This window comes from Perca fluviatilis, chromosome 23 (assembly GCF_010015445.1).
Source record: "Perca fluviatilis chromosome 23, GENO_Pfluv_1.0, whole genome shotgun sequence".
Classification (NCBI taxonomy): Eukaryota; Metazoa; Chordata; class Actinopteri; order Perciformes; family Percidae; genus Perca; species Perca fluviatilis.
In genome coordinates, this window is record NC_053134.1 from 17,651,850 (window position 1) to 17,677,076 (window position 25,227).

Consider the following 25,227-nt stretch of genomic DNA (forward strand, 5'->3'; position numbering starts at 1 on the left):
AATAGCAACCACAACAATTAATAGTTAGCTGGATAATAATTTTTCCTAATAGACCATAATATAGCTCGTTACTAACCTTTAGGTTACCTGGGAGAGCATCGTAGCTCTGCTCTCGGTCCTGCAGGTCTCTACAGAGAGAAGACGATAATTAATACAGCTCCATTGAGTAAGGCCTCACGAAGAATACATGATTCCCATGGTAAATTATTAGCTCAGTAAAGGGAGTCGCGGGTGGCTTTTAGATAACGTTTGCAGTGTAGCTAACGTTAAATGCTAATAAAAAGCTTTACTAGGTAGCTAGCTAGCTAGTCACTTAACACAACGAAAACAACTAATGTCTAGTAACCATGCTTGCAACGTAGAATACAGATAATATATATATTAATAATACTTACACTTTATTAATCTTGTAGGAATCCCTGTGGAGTGGCTTGTGTGTCCTCCAGACCAGACTCTGAGTCTCTAACGTTAGTTTACCTGCACTGAGGCTGAGCTGTCACTCAAACTTTCCCCTTAACTCTCATTAGCCAATGGGGACGCACCCTGTAAGACCCACGCCGAGATATTTGTGTCAGAATCGCAAGCAAAAAGTCAGGGAGCGCCAAAGCGAAAGCTGGGAGCATGACTGCAAACGTGATGGAGAGAGCAAAAGACTGATCATTGAGAAAGAAGCAGAGGGAACTGTAAACAAAAAGGACATAATATAAAACAAATAAAAGAGCAATAGTTTACAACTACACAAATGTTTTGTTTGCAAGTTTTAAGTTTTACCTTTGAGATGACAATTTTTTTGCTTGAGTTAGTGTTTTTGTTCGATACTTGAGAAGTTTTGCTTGGAATTAAAGTCACAAAACTAATCCCATAGTTTTTGATCTTCGAAGCTTCGGTTGCTTTTCAACAGCGAATATTCGAAGCTTTGTGGGCGCGGCGCGGGGGAAACCAACATTTCCAAACCGCACCTGAAGGCAGCTTTTTTTTCACGGTAAAAGAGACAAGCGAGATGAAGCAACTGCTTTGTTGTTGCAGGACACAGTCCCCCGTTACTACAGTAGGCTACGTTTTTACTGTTCGTCATTAACTGCCGTAGCCTATTCGCAAGTCACGTTATTTTCCATGAAAATTAAGTGCACATTTTTATCACGTGTAAATGGCGGATAAAAGCAGCTCGTTCTACTTACAGAACTGTAAGTAGAACGAGCTACTCAAGCTTGATGTGCTGTTGTGGTAGGCCAGTTTCAAATTGCATATTTGACACTCTGCCTTTGTCTTGTCCTCACTTACTTTAAAGTTCTCCCACACAGATGAAGTCTTCGGCATTTTTGTCTTTGTAATGACGTTCAACTCATGGGCGTTTTAACTGGGGCATGTGACGTGACGTCCCAGTAAAATCTCAAAGTCTCCTATATTTCGCAGTAGATTAATTTAGATTGATAATAACGGGTAAAAAGGATAATACATTTTGTTTCTATTTTATTTTCCACAATGTCAAAGCAATGCAGCTTAACCCAAAATACAAGCTCAGGCATGCACTTCTGACCATGCAAACTGCGCTGTTCTGCGCTCTAGCCAGAGAATACTCCCGTTGCAGGAACACTTTAGTAGTCCAAGAAGAAGCAAATATATTTATTAAGTATAACGAGGTTGGGTTGTCCATCCTATTAAAATGGCTAGGCTATATAAGAAAATTGTAAAAGAGAGTATTATATTTCGAACATATTCAAGCGCGAATGAGAACTGTTTGGAGGGGGATGCCAGGTTGTGCAAAAAAACAACGAATATTCGAATGTCAAATTTTCAAATCAAATAACAACCCACCGAACGAATATTCGAATATTCAGGTCCAGCCCTAGTTTACAGTATTCGGTATTCTGTGCGTTTGCCTACCTGTGCTGTGGTGGGGCCCGAATAGAGAAATGGCTTTCTTCTCTCCTCCAAGCCCAAGTCCATCTGTTAAGGTGTGTTCATCATTCATAGTGACCCAGGTTAAGTGTCCTGAGAATTATATTTAAGGCTGCGGGTCCCAGTTGGCAATTAAGTACAATTCATTACAGCAGACACACAGGCCCTACATGGGAACATGCAAGAGCCGTGGCAAAACACTGTAGCAAGCAGGGGAGAGAGACGCCGATCTGGCAGAGGAGGGAGCGGAGAGTGTGAGATTGATGGAAAACAGGTTGGATATGTGTAGGAGGGAATCAATGTGAGAAAAGCGGCAGATTGTTTGTGTAGAAGAGGTGTGTGTCGATGAGAGGAAGAGTATTAAAATAAAGATAAACAAGATTGTTGGTAGGCCGAGTTGGTTTAGGAGAAAGAGTGGGGCTGTGTTTACGAGTGATAGCGTGGCTGCAGCCTTACCTGCTGATGTGGTCTGCCAGTATTGACCTTCCTCTCAGAGAGAATTTCATGCCTTTCATTTGTTACATTTTGATGTTGAGAGTGTAAGATGTTCGGGTGTTTTCTTGCCCTGCAATACTGATACTTTTTTGGAATGTGCGACCCCCAGCTGGTAAGGGTGGAGTGTTCAAAGAGCTTTTTTTGTTTACCATATGAAACATACCTAAAGCACTTGAACTAAATGAATTACTCTTTTAGATTGCCCTTTGGTGCTGCGGTGTAAACTTTGTGTTTCATGTTTTTAAACTTCTAATCGGACTTCTACTCTCTGTGGCCGCATTATGTAACGCAATTGCATAGGTTCTACGTTTTCTGTATCTGCTGACGTAAACTCACACAGCCAGATTTGCTGAGCACTTTTAATCTAATTTGTCACATATTCAGATTGTGGCGCTGTGCGTGTTGTTTATCACTCAGGCGCAGCAGCCTAGAAGCACACTTCCTGCCATCTGAGGTGCACTTTGCATGTTTAGTGGTTGGAAGATTAATGCAAATGCACTCATATTTGTTTCAGCCCAAATCATCACTGCTGTAGCCATATTTACTTGTTTTGTATTTGAACATAAAATCAAAAAAGAACTTGTTTTCTGCTTAGTGGGCACAGATTTGTAAAGTTTTAATCCCAACTTAATTTTTCAAGGATCTTGTTGCAATTTGAAATCTAACTCTTCATTTTAAACGTTTCCACATCTGTTGGAATTCGCACTTGTGCTTAGATTTAAAAAACAAAACAAAAAAAACACTTTACAAAACAGTCGCTTCTGTATGCGACAGTAGCTGTATTGAATATTTACAGCTGATGTCAAACTTGGTATTGCCATCCAAGGTAACTATTAGAGTTGGCCTTGAAGGCACCCAAGGCCCTTGAGTCCTCGCACGCACCATTCCCAATTCAGGCCATAATGCGAATGGCCCCGCCGGTGTGAGGAGCTATTCATTTTACTCAGAATGAAATTGATATAATCGAGCTCCCTCTTGGAAGCAGAATTGCATTGTACGTGGAGCGCCTTATTGCGTCAATTCTGCCCAAAAGTAAACAAAACATTAAAATGAAAAATCTTAATTCAATACAAGCCTTGTTCGTCTATTCATTTCACAAACGTTTTCTGAATTATTTGAACGCTCCATTGATCTCATTGTAAACAGGCTTTAGTGTATTCATAGAGCCTTCTTTGTGATTAAAAAGATTTTTTTTTTTCAGAAGTGTTCTTGTAAAACTTACTTACTGAGCCTCCCTCTTCTTTACAGATTCTTCAAAGGCCCGTTTTAGTATGAGTATGAAAAGGAAATGTACCACTGCATGCATTATTCTGACACAAAATCGTATCTAACCATACAGTTCATAAATACTGCACTGTTCATGAATGGCAGGCTTTAAATACCCGTTATGCAAACCTGCCACCCCTTCAATCTCCCCCTTCCTCCTTTTATTCTTCCTCTGCCTCACCTTGCTTCCGGCTTCTCCTTGCCATAATTATTCATTCATTTGGCTTTCTCATTGCATGCACATTGGCTAAGAGGTGCTGTAATCAGTTTTCTGATGGAAGGCATTTTTCCCTGTAATCCAACAGAGTGTATGCCAGGCCTCACTCTGGGTCTTTTCATATGGGAGCAGAAGAGGCTGTGCCTCTGGAGGCTTAGCATTCTTAATCTGAATGGCTTTTTGCATTTCCTGCCATCACTGTCAACATCACATGCCCTCTCTATAAAGTGCCACACAAAGCAGACACTGTTTGAGGTGCGTTCCAAAGCTTTTTTTAAAAAAACAAACAAATGTTTTTACCTGAGGCACAGGTATTAATGCTCTACTAGGTTTTCTGATCAAAGTGTACTGCTGATATTGTGACATAGCCGTAATAATGGATTTTTCCTCTTGCTAAGTAATAATTTAGCTAACAAGGCTAAGAGTCCACGGCCACGCTTGCAGCTCTGTAAAGGCACGGTCACACAAGCACAAAATGAACATTGGCAATTATCCGCCTCCCGTTCTATATGAGCGAAGAGGCGAATAAAACATTTGCCTAAGCGATCCAAATTAGGGCTGGACGATTAATCGAAAATGTATCGGCATCGAAATTCAGAAGCTGTTATCGACGTAATTTCCCATGACGACAATTTCAAAAATCGATTTCTGCTGATAGACCTAGTTTCTGACAATGGGTCATTTTGACGTGCAAAAATATCATTCGTTCGTGCATGACGGCGATTCAAACCTAATTCACTTCAATAAAAATAACTATACATGCTATTCTTGTCCCGAGCATCAAGGCGTGGCGGCGCTGCGGTGCAAATTCAACTCGTTTAGTACACGTTAACTCAAAGATTCGTAGCTAAAATATGAACGTGGAGGCCATTAATCGGCGCGCAAAGTCCTTGAAATCCATTCTGCAGTCAGCATCATATAGCCACGGCAAAAAGAAAACAAGGCAGTTTAATTAATTTTGGTTTTACTAAGAAATTGTGTAGCGCTGACGTTAACGGCACGACCTGCTGCAAGCCTTGTTAGCACACCTCCCGCCGGGGTGACAACGCAAGAAGAAGCTGAAGAAATAACGTCCTCTCTGGCTGAAGATGGTGGTGGTAACAGCTCGTCAGAGGCCGGTCACCATCCTAACCCCTCTCGCTCCTCTCTCTCCCGTTAATTTGGAACAGCCAGCAGTGGAGAGACGGGAAGAGCCGCTATACACGGCTGTTTGTTAAGGATGGAAGCTTGGGGTGCGTCGCTAAGGTCTAATTGAACGGAGGAATTCTGGTATTCTTCGGTAGTCTGAGTAACTTTAACCGTTGTTCATGTGAAATCTCAAAGACAGCCTGATGCTTTGTTTATAGGCTATGTGATATAACCTGCCTGGCTTGACACATTTGCGCGCAAGAAATAGAGGAGACGCCGAAACAATCGCTGCAGCGCGCGGGCCAACGCGGACGCTACGCGCCCGGTATGAATGGACAGATTGGACAACATGGCCGCCGAAATAAATAATAGCTGCGCTATGCGACTATACAACTATACACAATGCTTATGTTCCCGGTGTGTTTTCACTGTAACCCTTAACACAACCTAGCAAAGTGCAATAAATACACCAGCACTTTTTGCACATAGCAGTATAATCCTTGCAGTCACTTTTTAAGAGGTAGTATTGTCTGTACACTCATGTGTCCTTCCTTCGTGTCCTAAGATGTCTTATGTTGATCTTATATTGATTTCATGTCAATTTTGAATGGTTTCTCTGTTACATGTAGGGCTGTCCTCGACTAAAGAACTTCTTAGTCGACTAACACTTATACGATTTTGTCGACTAATCGATTAGTTGATTTAATTGACAGAGCTGTGCGCTTTGAGAGGTGGTTAAGACTAGAAAAGCACAATATAAATGTAGTTAATTAACCATCTGTAAAACTGAGTTTCTCCACAATTAATCCTGCAAAAGCACAACTTTAAATCTTGTGTTTACCACAAATGTGCTCATAAGTTTCTTGGAAATGAGTAATTAAGCATGAATAAGCATAAAATGACTATATCGAACTAAAAAAGAGGTGGCAGCCCTAGTTACATGTTTGTATTGTGAAGCAACAGAATTGTAGCATTATGCCCAAGACACATTTCCCCTCGGGGACAATAAAGTCTATTCTATTCTATTCTATATACTCTTCTTCTTTGTTTAAGTTATGAGTGTTAATCCTCAACTTTTACTGGATCTCTCCTGTCATGTCCGGCCCTGCCTCCAATGTTATGTTTTTCGTAGTTCTAGTTCTGTTAATATTTCCTGTTTTATTTTGAAATGCTCACCTTGTCTCTCTTTCAGATAGCGTCACTTCCTGCCCCTCTGTGATTGCCTGCCCTGTTTCACCTGTCCCTCATTACCCTTCCTTCCCTATGTATTTAGTCTCTGTGCCAGTTTGTCTACTTCATAGTGTTCTAGCGTTTTCTCCTCTTGCGTTCTTTGTTGGTAATTAGTAGGGGTGGGAATCACCAGAGGCCTCACGATACGATATCATCCCGATACTTATGCCACGATACGATATTATTGCGATTTTAAACATATTGCAATATTTTGCGATATATTGCAATGTATTACCTTTTTTCCAACTTCAGATTTTCCCCAATTTCAAATGATGTCCCGAAAAGGACAATTTTGTCAACATCTGTTTTATCTAAAAAGATACATTTCAATATTTGGTCATCTCACTTCAATTTTATTGCTGCAAAATGGGATTGTCAAGCAGACAAACTGACTAACACAACACATATGTCATAAAAGATCGATACTTGGCATCTGTGTATCGATACAGTATTGCCACAAAAAATATCGCGATACTATGCTGTATCGATTTTTTCCCCCACCCCTAGTAATTAGACCTAGCTTTTTTTGTGTTTTTGACTCAGCCTTTGCCTAGTGTTTTCTTACATACCTCTGTGCTTGAGTTTTGAGTCCTGCATTTGAGTCCACTGTCTGCCTGTACCACTGTCACACTCTCTGGGCAACACAAATTGCTAAATGAAATACACAGTGAATAAACAATGCTGTTCTTCCATATTATAGTCCACATCTTGGAGACTGGCATTACTGATAGCATGCATGACTGTTAAATCAGTAATATAGCTTTCCTGCCATGTACGTATTTGCAGAAGGCTGAGGTAGCAGAGGAAACATGGCTATGGGGCGTCTGTTTTTCCTTTTTTTTTTTTCCTTTTTTTTTTATTATTATATGGAAACAAGGTAGCTAGTACAACATTAATGATGCCTCCAACTGTCAGAAATGCCTTATGTTTTGGTTTACCGTTTTGTGTGGATAGCTATTAGTCCATGTTGTTGATGCTGCAGTTCTGTATTCAGCTCTCCAGGCTCTCCAGGCTCTACCTGCCTGCTCCTGCTGCTGCCACACATCACTTCAGGAAACTGATGAACTGTACTAACCTCAGATTAACCTCCCACCCCGTCTTTCTTTTTCTGCAAGCCCAGACCATCACTGGAGGTGAGTCATGCACTTGGCACTTGGGAACTACTGCGCGCACACACACACACACACACACACACACACACACACACACACACACACACACACACACACACACACACACACACACACACACACACACACACACACACACACACACACACACACAATGACGTAAAGTTGCTCATTGACAGGGTTATGGAGAGATTTAAAATCCACCTGCTCTCCACTGTCAGACGGGCCCTGCTAAGTCTGAAGTTTAACAGTCTGAGCTCTTGGTGCAGTAGGGAGAATATTTTAGGACATTCAAGTGCACGCACTCCTAATTCTCTCCAATATAAATACAATTTGAAAAAAAAAAAAGAACAAGAGGCTTCACAAGAAGTTTGATTTTTTTCATTTAAAAACATTGCGGTCTTCAGTGTCTTGCTTAAGGACACTTCAGCAGGGTACATGCTTGCTTACACTTGAGCCTCAACCTAGGTATTTAAAGACACCTTTTGCAATTTTGGCAAAATCTGCGTTTGGCACAGAAGATCTGGAAAGACTGCAGGGTACGACGGTGTGATAATACACATACCAATACGTATTACTCAAGTTTGAATATGAATAAACCTAATCTAATTGAGTAAAAGAGATTTTTTTAAGATTGTGATCACTACCCTCTTCTCCTTTTGGAGTAAAGATCAGTGAAGAATTGGTGTTGGCAGAAATGCATTCTGTGGTTTGTGTGTTAGCGTATCATTAACTGTTTTCCCTGAGGGGATAAACAAAATATCACATTCTTATTACTACGTGCATAGCATTCAGATGAATATATTCATTATTTGCTTCTTTGTATACATTTAGAGGATACTAGATTGTTTATTATTTCCTTCTATATTTTTGGCCTCATTAAATCCTAATGCAGCCCTAGTTTATGATATCCTTGTTTAAATCATTATTCAAGGAAGCTTATGCACTTCTTTGTGCTGACAAATAACAGGCACTGTGTCTACCGAGGCTTAAACTGCAGCAATCCTTTATCCTCCTATTTTCTATTTTTATGACATCAGTTTCTAAAGGTTATTTAGCCGAGAGAGGCAGGAAAAACGGTTAAACGTGCATGCCAATTGTTAAGGCACTTTAGTGAGGTGAATCAGAATTGGATTATCAACTCAAGACCTTTGCTTCCTTTGGTATTGTTTGTGGATTAGATACCTGTAGAGTCACAGTAGGTAGGTCTTCCACTACATTCATAATACTAGTGCAGTCTCAGTTCAAAACACCTGAGGATGGAAGAAATTGTGGGCCGAAACATTATGTGCCTTATTTGCACTATTAAAGCATTTTTCCGGAGCATTAAGCTGCTGTGCGGACTTGACCTTCTTTGAACATTCACGTTTTTGTCCTGCACCACCATCTACATGGATGTGCACAACATTGTCTTTTTTTTAATCAGTTCAAAACATGCCTGTTCGGAAAGGGCCGACTGCTCGGCCCCCGTGGTATTGCTGCCTGCAGCTTTCTCGGGAACTGCCCGTCTCTTCAACTTTACACTCACGCTGCGCGTCCTCGGGTCCTGTGCAATACACCTGCCACGACGTAGTCGCGTCCCGTACCCAAGTTGCGGCTACTCACGGTCAAAACACCGGTGGAATGCACTCTGGTTCAGAGGGAAACAAAACCCAGGAGCAGACTTTACCATTAGGCAAGGTAGGCAACTTCCTGAGGGCCCGAGGTAAAATGGCCCCAAACAGCTATAGATTTATTATGATCTTCAGATACCAAAATTATTGAATATATTACTATCCTTACTCATTGTAGCCCGAAATAACTTACTTTTTGTACTTTTTTCGTTTGCTTTTAGGGTGAGAGTTAGATAAGAAGATGGATGCCACTCTCATGTGTGTATGGTAAATATTAAGCTACAGACAGCAGCCAGTTAGCTTAGCACAAATACTGCAAACAGGGAACCTGCTACAGTAGCCTGGCTCTGTCCACAGGTAACAGAATCCACCTACCAACACCTTTTTGAAGCTCACTAATTAACAATCGCGTTTGTTAAATCTGCACAAAAGACACTGTTAAAAGGGCTTTACATGCGGTTATGTGCGTGTTTGAGCATTGTGAGCTAAGCTAACCGGCTGCTGGCCGTAACTTCATATTTATAACGGACAGATATGAGAGTGATGTTGGTCTTCTCATCTAACTCTTGGCAAGAAAGCCAAAAATGTATTTTGTATTTCCCAAAATGTCAAATTATTGCTTCGGGCAAGCGACCTAGTAATTTAGCCGAACATCAGCCACCGTTATACTTTCTGGGTTGTAACAAGGGTGCGAATTTTGTCAGCTGCTCTTGTTTGCGTCGACTGCACATGCCCTACTATGTTTTCATACGCCGACACCCAGTGTAGTATGTACAGAAGTGTGTTTTCGTCCGCTGTGTGTCCATTTTTGAATGTGTCAGAGCTCATACTGTAGACGACCTCACTTAGTGACGGGAAATGGACCAAAAGCAGAAACCAACAAATGTGTCTACTAGCACACCACAGTTTGTTCCCTTCCTGTGTAAGTCTGGTAAAACCATTACAATGTTTATTTAAGACTTCTAAAGTCAGCACAATGCACACTGAGAACTATATGGCTAAGGTTGTTTAATAATAGGGCTGAACGATTTGGGGGGAAAAAATCTTAATTGCGATTTTCCTGCCAGATATTGCGATTGGATTTGCGACAATCTGTGATATGTAAAATGATCCAGCATTTATCTTATGAAAAAACAGTAAATATAATAAGGAAAAGAGGAATACAAAATGTTAAATCAAATGTTACATCAAACATTCGTCTAAACATTTCACATTTGATTAATCGCGGTCTTTCAAATTGCGATTTTTGATTTGAAAATGATGAATCGTTCAGCCCTTGTTAATGACTAGCTAACATTAGCCTCAAGACTGTTAACAAAAACAAACACTAAATGAAGTAGCTTGAATAACAAAAGTGCCATTTCCCAATTTCCCAAAGCTCGCTTTAAATGGTGTACCAAAAGCAATATAGTTCTAACCATTAAAACTGAATGATCATTACAGCTGCCTTGTATTTGAAACTTTTCAGTCCCTATTAACTTGTATTAAATCAAATGGAAAATGAATGAGCAAATTCCAAATGCCTATAGAACTAAGTCCAAAGTGACCAGTAAAACTGTAAGAGGGATTCTGTTTTATGGCTTTGTATGAAATATTCTCTTTATTCACTTTACTTTTCAAGGTTCCATCTGAACCTTGAATCTGCTCCTTTGTAGTGTTTCAGTAGTTACAAGACAACACATCTGCCATGTTAATGATAGGATAGACCCTCTTTCTTTTTTTTTTTTTTACCGTCACGCTCAGAGATGAGTAGATAACCTTCACACAACAACGGTGATTCTGAGCTTCAAAGCTACATGCTGAGTGTTTTTTTTTTTTTTTTTTTTTTTTTACACAAGAGGCAGGTATTTTCAGGCTCCAAGTTACCTATTGTGGATTTACATTTCATTTGTTGATGCTGCCATTTGACCTCATAATAATAATTCAGGTAAATGCTAAAGAAAAGGAAAAAAAATAGCATTCCTCAAGGACACCCAGCAGTAGTTAATCAGAGCAGACATGCAATAAGCCAGGACATGAAATGAGATTAGAACAACTTTATAATTGTCCCCCGCAATGAAATCAGGAGAGAGAGTATCGACCCCGGTCCGTCCATCCAAATGTCACGCGCAATATCTGGGATGCCAGTGATTGGATTTTAATAATGCTCGGACGGGAAGGGTGATGACTGTCATTGCTTCGTTGTGGCATTTTACAAATTACACTGATTAGCAGTGGAGCAGTACAACGATTACATGATGTTCATCATGCACAATATCTTGGATGGTGTTGGACACTTTGTCACAACAGGCAAAGGGAGTATATATATATATATATATATATATATATATATATATATATATAGGAGGATCTGTGCCAAACAAAGATTCTTTTTAGTTTGTAGGATACGATTTGTATGCCGGGATGTCTGCAGCACCACAGTACTTTATTTTAGAATGGTTTGACACATATTTTGCCTTTAACAAATATTGCAGCCCCCCTGCGATTTGGATATTGCGCTAGTTCATATTGCGATTTCGATAACATTGTGCAGCCCTAATATACTCTATGAATCATATGTAAACAAATTTCTCGATTATGGAAAAAAAGTCAATCACAATTATTTTGGTCAAAATTGAAATCACGATTTAACACGATCACTCATTGACTTTTGGAAAGACGTTGCAATTATTGAACTTAAAATACAGTGAAACCGGTTAAGCAAATCAACAGTGAAAACCCCTTGAACTGTGAAATTGAACTTTTTGAATTCCCCCTCAGAACACAAGACAAAACAAGAGTTTACTTGCAAAATATCATGTGCAAAATAATCACTTTTCTTGGTTACATTGTTTTTGTGATTTTTAGCAGCCATAATTGAAATCGTGATCAAAATTTGATTAATTGCACAGCCCTACAAACTGTACTACATAACATATAAAACCGATGATGTATCAAAAGTGCAATATATATGTAATATACAATGTACAATGTATTTTGAGTCGTACGCATGAAATCATCAAATCAAGTTTATTTATAAAGCACATGTATGCTGTACAATGAATTAGCAACAATAACATACCGTGGTAACAGCATAAAAGCAGTAGAGATGACATACAGTAACCATACCATCCCATGCACTGATAAGTAAAGGAAGAGATGGGACAATATACAACACAAGAGACGAGACGTAAAGCCTCAAGGATCCTCCAAGGCCTGAGGAAACTTGTGGGTCTTAAGTTTGGCCTTAAACATGTCTACAGCAGGGAAACACTTGATTTGAAAACGGTAAACTGTTCCGAAGCTTTGGGGCGGCTGCTGCGAATGCCTATACACCTTAGCATCGAACGAGGGACAGCCAGGAGCTGCTGGTCCGAGGAACTGAGAGATCTGGGGTTGGAAAGGTGGGCAGAGGGGCTCAGTGATGTACTGGGGGCACCATGCTGTCTAAAGCTTTATAAACAAATTATATAACCGTAAAACTCAGTCCTATACTTGACCGGTAGCCAATGCAGGGACGCCAGTACAGGTGTGATGCTGTCTCTCTTCCTGGTACCAGTTAGTAGTCTAGCAGCAGCATTCTGATATGACCAATGAACAAACCAGTTTACTTATCTATATAATATAACAAATGTACAGACTAATGAATAACTATATACGTATATCAGCCAGAATGATGAAAACATTACATACACATTTCATCAAAACAAATGAGACGTGCATCACAAAGTATAATAAACAATGAACATATTAAATGTGTGAACACGATAGCCATCCAAGAATCTAGCAATTTAGTAAGCAGACATGTGGGAACATTACACATTGTACATGCATCACACAATGTAAAAGTGACAAACCAAACAAATGATCAGACATTACATCAAACTAACAGCCCTCATCTGTTATTAGCTCCGTTATTTGGTTTTCCAGTCCACACACAGACTGTATAGTCAAGTCTTTTATCAGCCCTCGCATATAAAACCACAGGCAGCCGTTTCCAGAGTGCCTGGTGACACAAGTCAAGAATCTAGTAAACAAAAGGCTGAGTTATTTCTTTTCTCAGGGGTTGGCGAAGAAATGTCACTTTATGAGTTTTTTTAACATTAATATGCGTTCCACCAGCCTGCCTATGGTCCCCCATTGGCTAGAAATGGTGATAGGTGTAAACCGAGCCCTGGGTATCCTGCTCTGCCTTTGAGAAAATGAAAGCTCAGATGGGCCGATCTGGAATCTTCTCCTTATGAGGTCATAAGGAGCAAGGTTACCTCCCCTTTCTCTGCTTTGCCCGCCCAGAGAATTTGGCCCACCCATGAGAGAGAGAGAGACATCATGGCTTTCAAACGAGCAAAGTGGCAGTTGGTCAAGGCCACACCCCCACCCTCCACCTTGCCCCCCCCCCCTCTCCTCCTCAATAGCTACAGAAACAAATGGCACATCCTAAGGAAAGTTCATTGTGGGACTGGCTCTAATCGCTGTAATTCTGCACAGAGGCTGAATTTCGGGGAAGAGACTTCAGATCAGAGGTGTATAAAGTACTAGAGACCCAGAATTGAGTAAAAGTACAAGTGCTCTATCAAAAAAGTGACTTGAGTAGAAGTGCTCTTTAAGCACCACACTTAAGTGGAAGTATTAAAGTATTCAACATTTTTTGTACTTAAGTATTGCAAGTAGTTTATTTTAAAATGTACTACTCAAGTACTGAAAGTAAAAGTACAAGTACTGTGTTATTTTAGTTAAAGAAAGCAGTCAAAAGTTTGAATATCATATTGTCAGTTATGTCAAATGTTTAGCCTAAGGCTGTAGCCAAAGGAATTAACAAATATTAAATACATTATATTAAAAATAACAAATATTAACAAATACCAAAATAAAATGTACAATTATCACACTGTGCAAGCAAAACGAACATCCTCTCCAGCACAGTAACGATTAAAGCGCCAAAAAACGTATCACACACTACCTAGTAACATGTGTGATGTAGGTACAGGAAGGTTAGCAAGCTAGCAACATCCAGATAAACTAGCAGCTTCACATCGCAGGGTCAAACGGTTAACATTCAGTACTCACTGCAGACTGAAACAACTCCGGAATAGATTACTCTGCTGCAACAAAAGCTAAATAGAAAGAGTACAAACTTACATCGTCTCTGACTTCTGAACGGGCAACCGTACGTAAATTACGTAATTAGCGTACGTAACTAACGTACACACACTGTAACCTACACAGTCTCCGTAGCGTGAGGAATTCACAACCGTAACGATGCAGCACATAAAAAAAATCTATCGGGAGTATTAAACTCATCGAAAATATGTACTCAAGTAAAAGTGGAAGTAGGAGAAAAAAATACTACTACAGTACAGATACAGCCTTTTAGTACTTAAGTAGAGTAGTGAAGTAGTTCTACTTCGTTACTATACAGCTCTGCTTCACATACAATATTAGGGGACCACTAAGGCCTATATAAAAGCATCCAAAAAGCAGCATGTCATGGGACCTTTAAAGATGATGTCATCCTGGACTTAATTCATCAGGTGGACAGAAGCACTTTAATGGGATGCTCTGGGTCTCATGGATGTGTTAGTGGGGAAGTCGTTTGCCTACTGTTAGATTAACCATAACGACCTGTACCTGCTGTTTTTTACATTTTACTTTTTTACCCCTAATTTATCAAAATTGCTTAACATACAATACAATATATTGAACAAACAAGCAAAGCATTCAATGACACATATGAGTAAACACACTAAAAGTATGTTTCTGTCCACCTATTTAATGCACATTTTTAATTTGCACAAAAACACCTGAGTAGAAAAGCTAAAAGGAAAAAAAAAAGAAGAAAAAAAAGCCCAATGGTAACAGACTCTGCAAATATATCATGACTTACATAAGGGATGTGACTTAAACGCCGCTCAAACTTCCCGAGAACATCAGATCTGTGTGGAGCCATGGCTTAATACTACTTAATACTAGGGTTGGGTATCGTTTGGTTTTTTTTCGATTCCGGTGCTAAATCGATACTTTTAAAACGGTGCCGGTGACTAAACGGTGCCTGAACCGGTACTTTTCAATAAAGTTAAAAAAAAAAGAAGAAGAAAAAAAATAAGGGTAGTAAACAACAAGTCAGTGACTTGTTTATTGCTAAGGCCATGGTCAAAATTAAAGATTTAATAATAATGTAATAACTATAACAATAACAATAACTTATTTCACCAGTATATTGCTGTTGAACCCCAGATGGGAAAAGGGTATTTTACAATTACTGTGAATGCACCACGAGGCTACCTGTTTTAAGTGAACGCACCGTCTGTGTTATTTAATTCCGACAATGGCAGCTGCAAGTGAACGCACCGTCTGTGTTGTTTAATTCCGACGACGGCAGCTGCAAGTGAACGCACCGTCTGTGTTGTTTAATTCCGACCATATAAACATACTGTATATCTATGAATTGCGACAACGGCAACTGCTGCTGCGCTGCAGAGCAGACTGTTACATCCCGCTGTTGAAGTCCTCCACAGTGAAATACAGTCACACTTTACACTGTTTAAAGTTAGCTGTCAACATTTTACCGGTGTTTAATCCAGCTGCTAGCTAAAGGTAGGCTAACGTTACATGCTGTCAGGTGTAGTGTAAAGTCAAGCACCGAAATGAGGCACCGAAAATTTCGTTCTTATTCGGTCTCGTTACTACCGTTTACGTCGGCACCGGTTCCCTATTGGCACCGAGTTTCGGTACCCAACCCTACTTAATACGCAAACTAATTCCCAATTATTCACGCACAACACTAGTGGGTGGAAATGCACATTCATTCGAATGTGGTTGAAACTTGCACTACATTTGGATGGAAACCTGGCTTATGATTTTTTTTATTTTTTGTAGTTATGTTTTAAAATGGAAGTCTGGGCCTTTAGCCTATCTTGTTTATTCATCAAGTCAGTGGCGACTCCAAAACGGAGCACCCAGTGTGAGCTGAAATATAGATGGCAAATCTAGGAATAGCTGGAGACAAAGCATTAAAGAGAGAGAGGCCAAGTTTAGCTCCCTGTCTGCACGACTGACGCTCCAGTGAGACTCTGTTCTGAGTGAGAGATGACGCAGCTAATTGTTTTCCACCAACCTCGCGTGCTGCGTCGACCGGCTCACGGCGAGGGGCCGTGACCGCCCGCCGGTGTCCAGGCATGTGTTAAAAGCCTTCCCACAGTGCAACACGCCCTGGACTCATTTCACACTCTTTTTCATTGTGAGGGAGCCCAGCCGTGTGTGTATGTGTTTTGTGCGCACATTTGAGTTCAATATCTAGTTGTTTGTGTGAGATTGCGGTGTCAGTGTTTGTCTTTTCTCTGCGTGGACAGCACATATGTCCCAGGGTGCGTGAATTTGTGTTTGCGTTCAGACTCGTCATCCTTACACGGCGGCCGACGATACAGGCAGCTACGCCTGTCAGCGTGATTAGTGTCGCCCACGAGTTGTCTGTTTCTCACACGCCTGCGCCTCTCTCCACACTCAGTGGGAGAACCTTTCGCTATTTTAATTTGCAACTGAGAAGAGCGTCTTTGTATGAGGCTACATATCTGGCTTAAATTTTGGAATTCTTTTCAAAAGGAAGAGTGATACAAATTGCTTAACTAAATCATTTCTTTTTGTGTCTTCACTGTTTAAGATGAGGAGTATTGGTTGATAGACAGACCGAGCAATTTGATTGAAGGGAAAGAGGGGTCAGAGGCAATTTTGAATCATTGGGAAGCTTGCACAAGGGACCATCAGGGGTGAAACCACCATCACTTAAGGCGCTCGTTGGGGGGAGGGGTGAAATACTTGTTTTCGTAACAATCAACGCTGTTGAATGCTGTCCTCCTTTCCTACTCTTTCTTCAATGCCAAAATAATATATCTCTTTCTCTCCCAGTGACCCAGCAGGGCTCCAGACTAACTTTTTGCCTTGGTTGCACTGGTGCGCCTGGCTTTTTTTACACAAAATTTAGGTGCACCCAAATTTTTCCTCGCATCGCCGTTAACGCTGAATGGCGATACACAATATATAGCTCTGTATTTTTTTTACAAAGTGGGCTAAATGTTCAGTTTTAAGTAAAAGCCACTTTTCACAAGCTCTTTTATTAAAACAGATTGTGATTAAAATAAAATGCAAAGACAAGGTTTCCTTTTCCAGTTTAAAAATATACAGCTGCAACACATGTAAATGAAAGTTATCTGAAATAAATAGCGTGTATATATATATATATATAATCTCTGAGAAAGCTCCTTCACTTGTTTTCAACAACAATAACAGACTGATTAAAAAAGAGGACGCCTGGATAGCTCAGTTGGTAAATATAGAGGTTTGACTCCAACCTGCGGCCCTTTCCTACATGTCATTCCCCCCCCACCCCCCCCTCCCCTTTCATGTCTTCAGCTCTCCTATCAAAATAAAGGCCGAAATCTTTAATAATAATAATAAAATAAAAAAAATAAAAACCGACCTAAAGACAGGGGGAGTGCGATGGACTGAAGCATATGCTACTCAGAGAGTGACGGCTGACTCATCAGCGGCGTTACACCCGTCTTGTGTCGGCTATGAAATGTCTGTATCGTCACTGCGCTGCATTTTTATGAACTATGATGCAGCAGGCTCCGTCTTACACGCTATTACTCAACGAACTGAAGTTAGTTGCATTTAATAACTTCTAATGTGTTTTTTGCCGTGGCGGCCGCAATAACAGAGAGTTACCAGCGGAAACACTGGTACTAATACAGGTTTCCCTCTCATACTTAACAATATACAATACAATATAAAGCTGTGTTAATAACAATTAAAACTGTAGACAAATGTAAGTAGTTTGGACCGGCGGCGCTGTGTCTCTCCGTGTTGCAGGGGAGCCGTGTGAATGGGGGCGGGGCTGCGCGGAGGAGACATCCAAACACAGGCACGGCTTTACAGAAGGAATGGGTCATGTAACGCAACATTAAACCATATCCATATAAACGACATCGCTTCGTTCGTGGAGAGGCAGCGGATGCGAGGATTTTGGGTGCACCGGTGCAACCTAGGAAAAATCTTAGTCGCACCCTTACAAATTTTGGTCGCATTTGGTCGCACTCTAGAGCCCTGCCCAGTCTTTCTGCTTGAGCAGCACTGGTTGAAGCCTGAAAATATTAAACAAATTAATAACACGTGCCTTTTTCAGTCACGGAAAATACTTTTCAATACTCATCTGGATTGAAGCAGCAAACATTCAGTGTAAGAGTAAAAAAAAATGACATAACATTATTGATAATAAGTTTATTTGATTAACAGCTGCTACATAACGTGTTTTGACCTCGACAACCCAACTGCATTTTACCGCAAACTTGCGACTAGTTGACGCGTGAGCGACAGAGAGACGGAGGAGAGCAGGGAAAGGAAATGCAGCTGAATGAATACGCTGCGTGTTTTAAATAGGGTTAAAAAAAAATAAATAAAAAAAAACGCAATATGTGGCGGCCGGTGTTGCCTGTATGGCACACCGCCACCAATTAGTCTATGTGTGGGAAACACTGGAGAGCAGTACTGTGGATCCATAGCACAGCCATCAGTGATAGTTCAGATACATGCGTGTGTGTTTCTGTGGTGGATGGTGTGGGACCATCAGTGTTCATGTACATGTTATCCGTAAAATAAAGTAGCGTGTCACAGCTTGGCTGTCGGCAGAATGGAAAACATGATCTAATCTAATCATATTGGTTTGACTCCCCCTGAACATAAAAGATTGCTATATAGCTATAGCGCGCTATAACAGTTATGGTACATGGGGATGTTTTTCTGGCATGTTTTCTAGGGGTGGGAATCACCAGAGGCCTCACGATACGATCCTTATGTCACGATGCGATATTATTGCGATTTTAAACATATTGCAATATTCTGCTATTTATCGCAATGCATTACCTTTTTTTCAACTTCAAATTTTTCCCAATTTCAAATGATGTCCCCAAAGGACAGTTTTGTCAACATCTGTTTTATCTAAAAAGATACATTTCTCTGTCTGTTCATCTCACTTCCATTTTATTGCTGCAAAATGGGATTGTCAAGCAGACAAACTGACCAACACATATATAATAAAAGATCGATACTTGGCGTCTGTACAGTACTACAGTATTGCCACAAAAAATATCGCGATACTATGCTGTATTGATTTTTTTCCCCCCACCCCTAATGTTTTCATTGACATGCTGCAGAAATATGCAACGCCGTTCATCCATTTTATTGTTATTCCTGCCACTCCATTCCTGCCACTGTATGAATGTATTATACCAGTGCCCTACACAGAAAACATGGTTGTCTTAACACAAAAATAACATGGATATGGTATTTGTTGGAATTGTGTGACAACCTTGCTATTCCAATAGGTTCTACATTTGGGTTTATAATTTATATATTTGCAATCCTAGCCCACACACACCTACCGTGTTTTAACTCCGAATGTGTGATTCACTTTGTAAATGTAAGGTGGGTAAATCCTGTTCTCTGTCTGCCAGTTTAAGAGTGGGAAAAACCAGCACGTTTGGGGTAGTTTTTTGTCGGGCTAAGCTTGTGATCCATTTGACAGCTGCGAAGTAAACTCATGTATTTGGAAACCCCCGTGAGACCTGTGCAACCAAGGCAGGATCAAAGATCTGGAGTGGATTTTGATGTTGTGCAGCGTCTGCAGAGACTTCTGTCGTCAGCATCGTGCGCAGTCACTTAACCTCCTAATTTTACAGTTGCATCATGGTTAAAAGGGCGACATCTCCTTGGCACCAGCCAAAGGTGTCCTGTCTGCTTTATGTGCTCTACCCACCTGGCTTTAGCCTGCACTCTGAAATGGTCTCTACTGCCCTTCCCTGAGCTCTTCTTTATTGAGGATCTGTGGGTTAGGGTCCCTAAATCAAACACACCCGCACTTCACCTCCAGGTCACCTTTTTTTTTTTTTACGTCTTGCTGCTCAACTATACTTTTAAAGAAATCTCACAACATCTTGTGCCTCCTGTGCCTTTGGACCCCTGCCAGCGTCTGTACACTTTGCATCTATGTATAGATGACAGTATGATCCAAACTGAAAATGTATTCTGTTGGTACCACTGATTGTACTGCATTTTGCATTACATTTCCATAAAGGACACATTTTTGATACCGGTCTTCGATGTACACGGAATCATTTATTAAATTGTAGACAGATATTTTCTTCTGCAGCCTGTTATTAGATTTCTTTTGCTATTTTGAGAAACTTGACTCCTCTGAGCTTGTTTGTCCTCCAGTACAGTCTTTACAACATAGGATGACATAATCCTACACAATGGTGTGATAAATAAAATAATAAATCGCATATATAGCGTGATAACATAATAGTCTGACAGCTTTGCATTTGTACTACCATTACTGATTTTGGAATCCCCGTAATTTGACTATAAGAAGACGTATCAGGACAAGCTGCCCTGTGTTTTTTGAGTTTGAGACACTTAACTGTCAATGTATGCTCATTAGAAATGGCACAATAGTGGGACATATAAAGAGCCAATCTTTATTCATTCAAATAGAGGGCACCCACGCTAGGTGTCTTTCTTCTGTAGATAATAAATTGCTTCGCTCTCTCTGTCTCTCTCTATCTTTCTCGGTCTCTCTTTCTCCACCCACCACCTCTCAGCGTTTGAGAAAGTCGACGGAATTTAAATGGGATAAATCATAAATCTGATTAGGCGAATATTCTCTGTGATCTGGAGGGCAATATGGATAAAAAGGCGATGAATTGAAAATGATGAGAAGACTTTTTTTTATTTTTTATTTTTTTTCTTCTTCTCTGTCTGTCTTTCCATCCCACCCCCTGTCAGGAGTTTAGTTGAATAATTTACTAGCAGAGAAATAATGTGAGGTACTTCATTAGATTGCAAAGCGCTCTGGTGTCAACGGAGATGTCTGCTAATTGAGAAGCGTTTGATGAATCACGATCAGGACCGTGACGATTTGGTAACGGTCTCCAGGTCTTTTACGGTAACTTGTAATTTTGAGCGGTCTCCACAGGGGTTTCATACTGCTCCACAAACAGTCATTAACTCGCTATTAATGTTTGCTCAAGGTGGACTGAAGCGGACTTCGCCCCCCCCAACCAAAATTAAGGATTAGAATTAACGTTTTGGATTGAAAACTTTCACAAAGATAGGTGACAAGTAGGGCTGGGTATCGTTCAAATACCGTGACTTCGATACCGCTTCCTGAGCGCTACCGCTTCCTGAACGCTACTTTTTTTTTTTCGATAAAAAATTTCCAATTTCATAACATCCATTTTATCAAAAAGAAATTACAACATTACACATTACGGCACAAATCTTTTTATTTATTTTTCAGCTCCTTCTACGTGAGCCCCGTCTCTGTGTGTAACGTAGAGTTTTTACTGCGTGTCTCTACGACGTGTAACGTTACACAGCCAATCAGCAGCTTTATTAGATCTTGGTAGAAGCGTGCTGCGTGCTCATTGGCTCGCTGACTCTGCTGAGATCTACTCCTTAGGTATTAAAATTTGGTATTGAATGACGAGGCATTTTTCGATACTCAATACCAAGGAGGCAATTCGGTCGGCCCCTAAAAAGTATTGAATTGGGTACCCAGCCCTAGTGACAAGGAGGGTTTCTCTGAATTCTTACAGACAGAATGACACACACAAGGCATTTCAGACCATTTGTTGGACCAACATTGCAACAAAAATACACCGTACACTGTCTCATGTTGATAAAGGTCAGTACTGTTAAAAGAGTCCTACATGTGGCCAAACATTGTTGTGTGTCTGACACCTCTGACACCATCTGTGCCCCAACGGGATCAGGACTTTTCCCCTCCCTGCTATGAAAAAGATGGGCACTGCCGCTGAACTGGCTGGCCTTTTTTTCTCCAAAGAAAAATAAAAGACTCATATTTAATCGGCGCAATCCTTTTCACATTGGGCTGAAGATGCATTTCATTACAGGTTGTAAGGTCAGGAGGCGGCATCGACTTCTAAGCCTGATGACTTCACATTATTCAGTCTTACGCCATTAGCTGCAAAGATTATTAGCTCAAAGTTTATAGCTTTGTCAGAGTTTGAGGTTAATGAAAAGGAATGACAGGAAGTTATTACTTCAAATGGGTTATTTCGTGCTCTGGGGCTCAAGATATTCTAGGAAGAATCCTTTAAGATTTGATAGAAACACAAAAGGTTTTACCACCTGATAAATGGCTCTGTATGTTCCAGTGTCAGTATAGTTTCATGTACTGTTATGTTCACCTCATTTATTCTTAGAGCCCCTATACGTTTGAATAGACCAACAAAAATGCAAGCCTGCATGCAAAATTTCAACACAGTGGGCTTTGGTAAAAATGTGCAGGGTCCTCCGGCAAAAAAAAGCTGGCTCAACTTTTGTTGCAATGCGACATCATCCTGCGAGTTGCTGCGTTGTCCAATCAAATACGTGCAAGCACACATTTCTTGTAGATTCCTTTCAAACGTCAATAGTGTATTTTATGTATTTTTTTTCAATAATTGCTGTTTTTTGTACCGGAACTCATTGGATCTTCCATCACAAAATTCATAGAATGTGTGCTTACCTTTTTTATTTTTTATTTTTATAACTTCTACATTTATAACTGTCAATGCCCCTGAATATCTATATATATATATATATATTTTTTTTTTACATACATTTTAATCTAACCTTGGTGACCTTCTTAGCACATTAGATGTAGGCCAGACTCAGTAAGCATACAGCGTGAGGAGTGTTTTTATCATGCCAGAGACGGCGCAGAGGAGCGGGCCATTGATCTGTGAAACCACAGTGTCAAACCTCTGCTCTGTGAACAGTGTGTTGACTGCAAGACTGCACGTAAATTGAAACTTTTTTTTGATCCCAGAAGTTTTAATAGTGCATTCAAAAATGTCACTTTGCACAACCTTTCTATATACTGTAGTGCTCAAAAAAAAAAAAGCCAGTCACACTTCTCATCCCAAAGCTATTAAAACCCTGTACCAGTCAGTGGTGCATGATGATAATGTTATAAAGGCTCGTCTCAGGGTTTAGACTTGTAAGAAAAAGCTCACAACTTTGTGTCATTTATCTTGGTATGAGATGATGCATGGGGTCCAAGTGTCCGTGTTACTCTGCATACTCGGCATTTGTCAAATGGTTTAAGGTCTATGTCTTGACAGGGTTGCGTCTTCTCTCTTAACCTGTTTCTGATTTTTGATAGGGGGAACATCCAGCTTTGGCAATGGCTTTTTCAGCTTTCAAGGTGCACTTGAACAGTATACCGCTGAAGGTAAAGTTGCTGGCGTTGAGGTTTGTGGCCCCCAACCTTAAAGCTAGGAGAGGCAGTTTATTTTTGGTGGTGTTTGGCAAAAAAATTCCATAATAATATTTCAACATATTGTAATTGAAGTGTTAGAGTTCTACATCTCCTCTTGGGCTTTGTATTCAGGCTTTAGTTAGTCTGGATCAACAGATGTACATGTCCAGGATATTTGCCTGACACGATTGGCAGGAATTAGCTATGGACAATATACACACTTTGTAATGTATGCGTGATGTGGCCAGACCTTACTCCACAGTGCTGTGGAGATAGGTTTGGCAACGCAAGACTAGCCTTAAATAAATCTAGCCGTCACAGGAGACTTTGGCCAATCACAGGTCATTTCATAGAGAGTGTTCCTATTGGCTGTTCTGCCAATGCAGATGGGCGTGCGCGTTCCTTCAGTGGAGGTTCTGTTTACTTAGGCTCAGGGCTGCAGCTAATTCAAAGCTAAACTATTAGATAAGAAACTTTATTGTGATCAATCTACATAACCCATCTGAAAGGATCAGTGTGAAACCCATGACCAAAATAGTCATACATTCTGTCATTGTGTTACTTATGGATGGAATTATAGTGAAAAATAAATTATTCCCCTTTGTGCTGGGGACCCCCTGTAACCCCCTCAAGGACCCCTGGGGGTTCACGGACCCCGCTTTGGGAACCACTGTATTAAAGAAGCCGAATATGGTGCAGCCAGTCAGCTTTGCTGCCAATTTGCCCCATTGGCCACTTGCGATACTGATAACAAAATAAATCCCCTGCTTCCCTTCCCTTCCTGGCTCATTGCATTAAGTTTTCTTTTTTACCATGAGGATTTTATACTACAAGACTCCCCCAAAGCCTAGAAAAGCAATTTTTTTTATCTTTGTTTGGCCAATGTAAAGTCTACGATCCAAGCGGGACCTAAGCTTATTTGCTAAAATGGGGTAAAGTGTTTTGCACTCCAGGAGGACTGTCGAACAGTGCCTCCTATTTTCCATCTGAGAGAACCCAACAGGCATTGATTAGTAAGTGTGCCTCCCACTGGAGGTGTAATGGGCATGGCCACCTGTGAAGAAACCCTAAGGGTTGACCAAGGACGTGCTGGAGGGGGAATATACCTCACAGCTGGTCTGGGAACACCTTGGGATCCCACAGTTGGTGGAAGTTGCCCTGCAGAAGCATGTCTGCCCTGCCCCGCGACACTGCAGTCACACTGCGGTCCAAGCAAATGGAGATGTGAATAAATGGATTCCCTGAGGTACCCAATAATTTGCCATCCATCCACACAACCATCCATCCGACACATCTCTAAGCGAGCGACGCGTAAGCTGTACACATTCCAATTTTTCTGCCCTGCCACCCCCACAGCACACGCACACGCACACACACACACACGTAGCCTCCATATCTCCCACAGATATAGTGTATCCGGTGACCGGTACATTTGAGCCACAAACCCTTCCATTTCTCCATCGCTCACTCTCGCTATCCCTCCATCGCCGCCTGAGCGGGGCGTCGGGATGCTATCGCGCCCCAGGCAATCAGAGATACAGTCATATGTCACAAATAGGTGTCAACTCTTATTACAGTTGGGGAGGGGTTGAAGGCAAGTGAAAACTCACTTATTAGAAAGGACATATCTGTGACATACACACACCCATGCTGGATATCACCTTTTTTTTTCCTTAACAGGCCGGCGATATTTGACCAATAACACAAATGTAATACCTCTCCCCTCCGCTCCCCCGCCACCATCCCAGCTGATTTACTGGACCTGTAAACGGCAAGTATAGTTTATTTAATGTTTTTTTTTTTTTTTTTTTTTTTTTTAAAGGATGGAAAGTGAGCTTGCAGGTATGGGAAGGACACACAGGGCCTCATCTCCACTTTCATACAGTAGCCTTGACTATTATCAAGTTATTTGTTGGAAATTGGTATGATTTATTGCTTGGTGTTAGTTTTTCG

General features: G+C 40.8%; 1 long non-coding RNA gene across 4 annotated transcripts in view; it reads left to right on the plus strand.

Annotated features, from left to right (window-relative positions):
* The window catches only part of LOC120553790, a 198,056-nt gene that overhangs the window by 49,658 nt on the left and 123,171 nt on the right, over nt 1-25,227 (plus strand). For all 4 annotated transcript variants that reach the window (XR_005638205.1, XR_005638203.1, XR_005638204.1 and 1 more), the window contains one exon: nt 7,230-7,368. This is a non-coding gene — a long non-coding RNA (uncharacterized LOC120553790). The remainder of the gene's footprint in view (nt 1-7,229; nt 7,369-25,227) is intronic.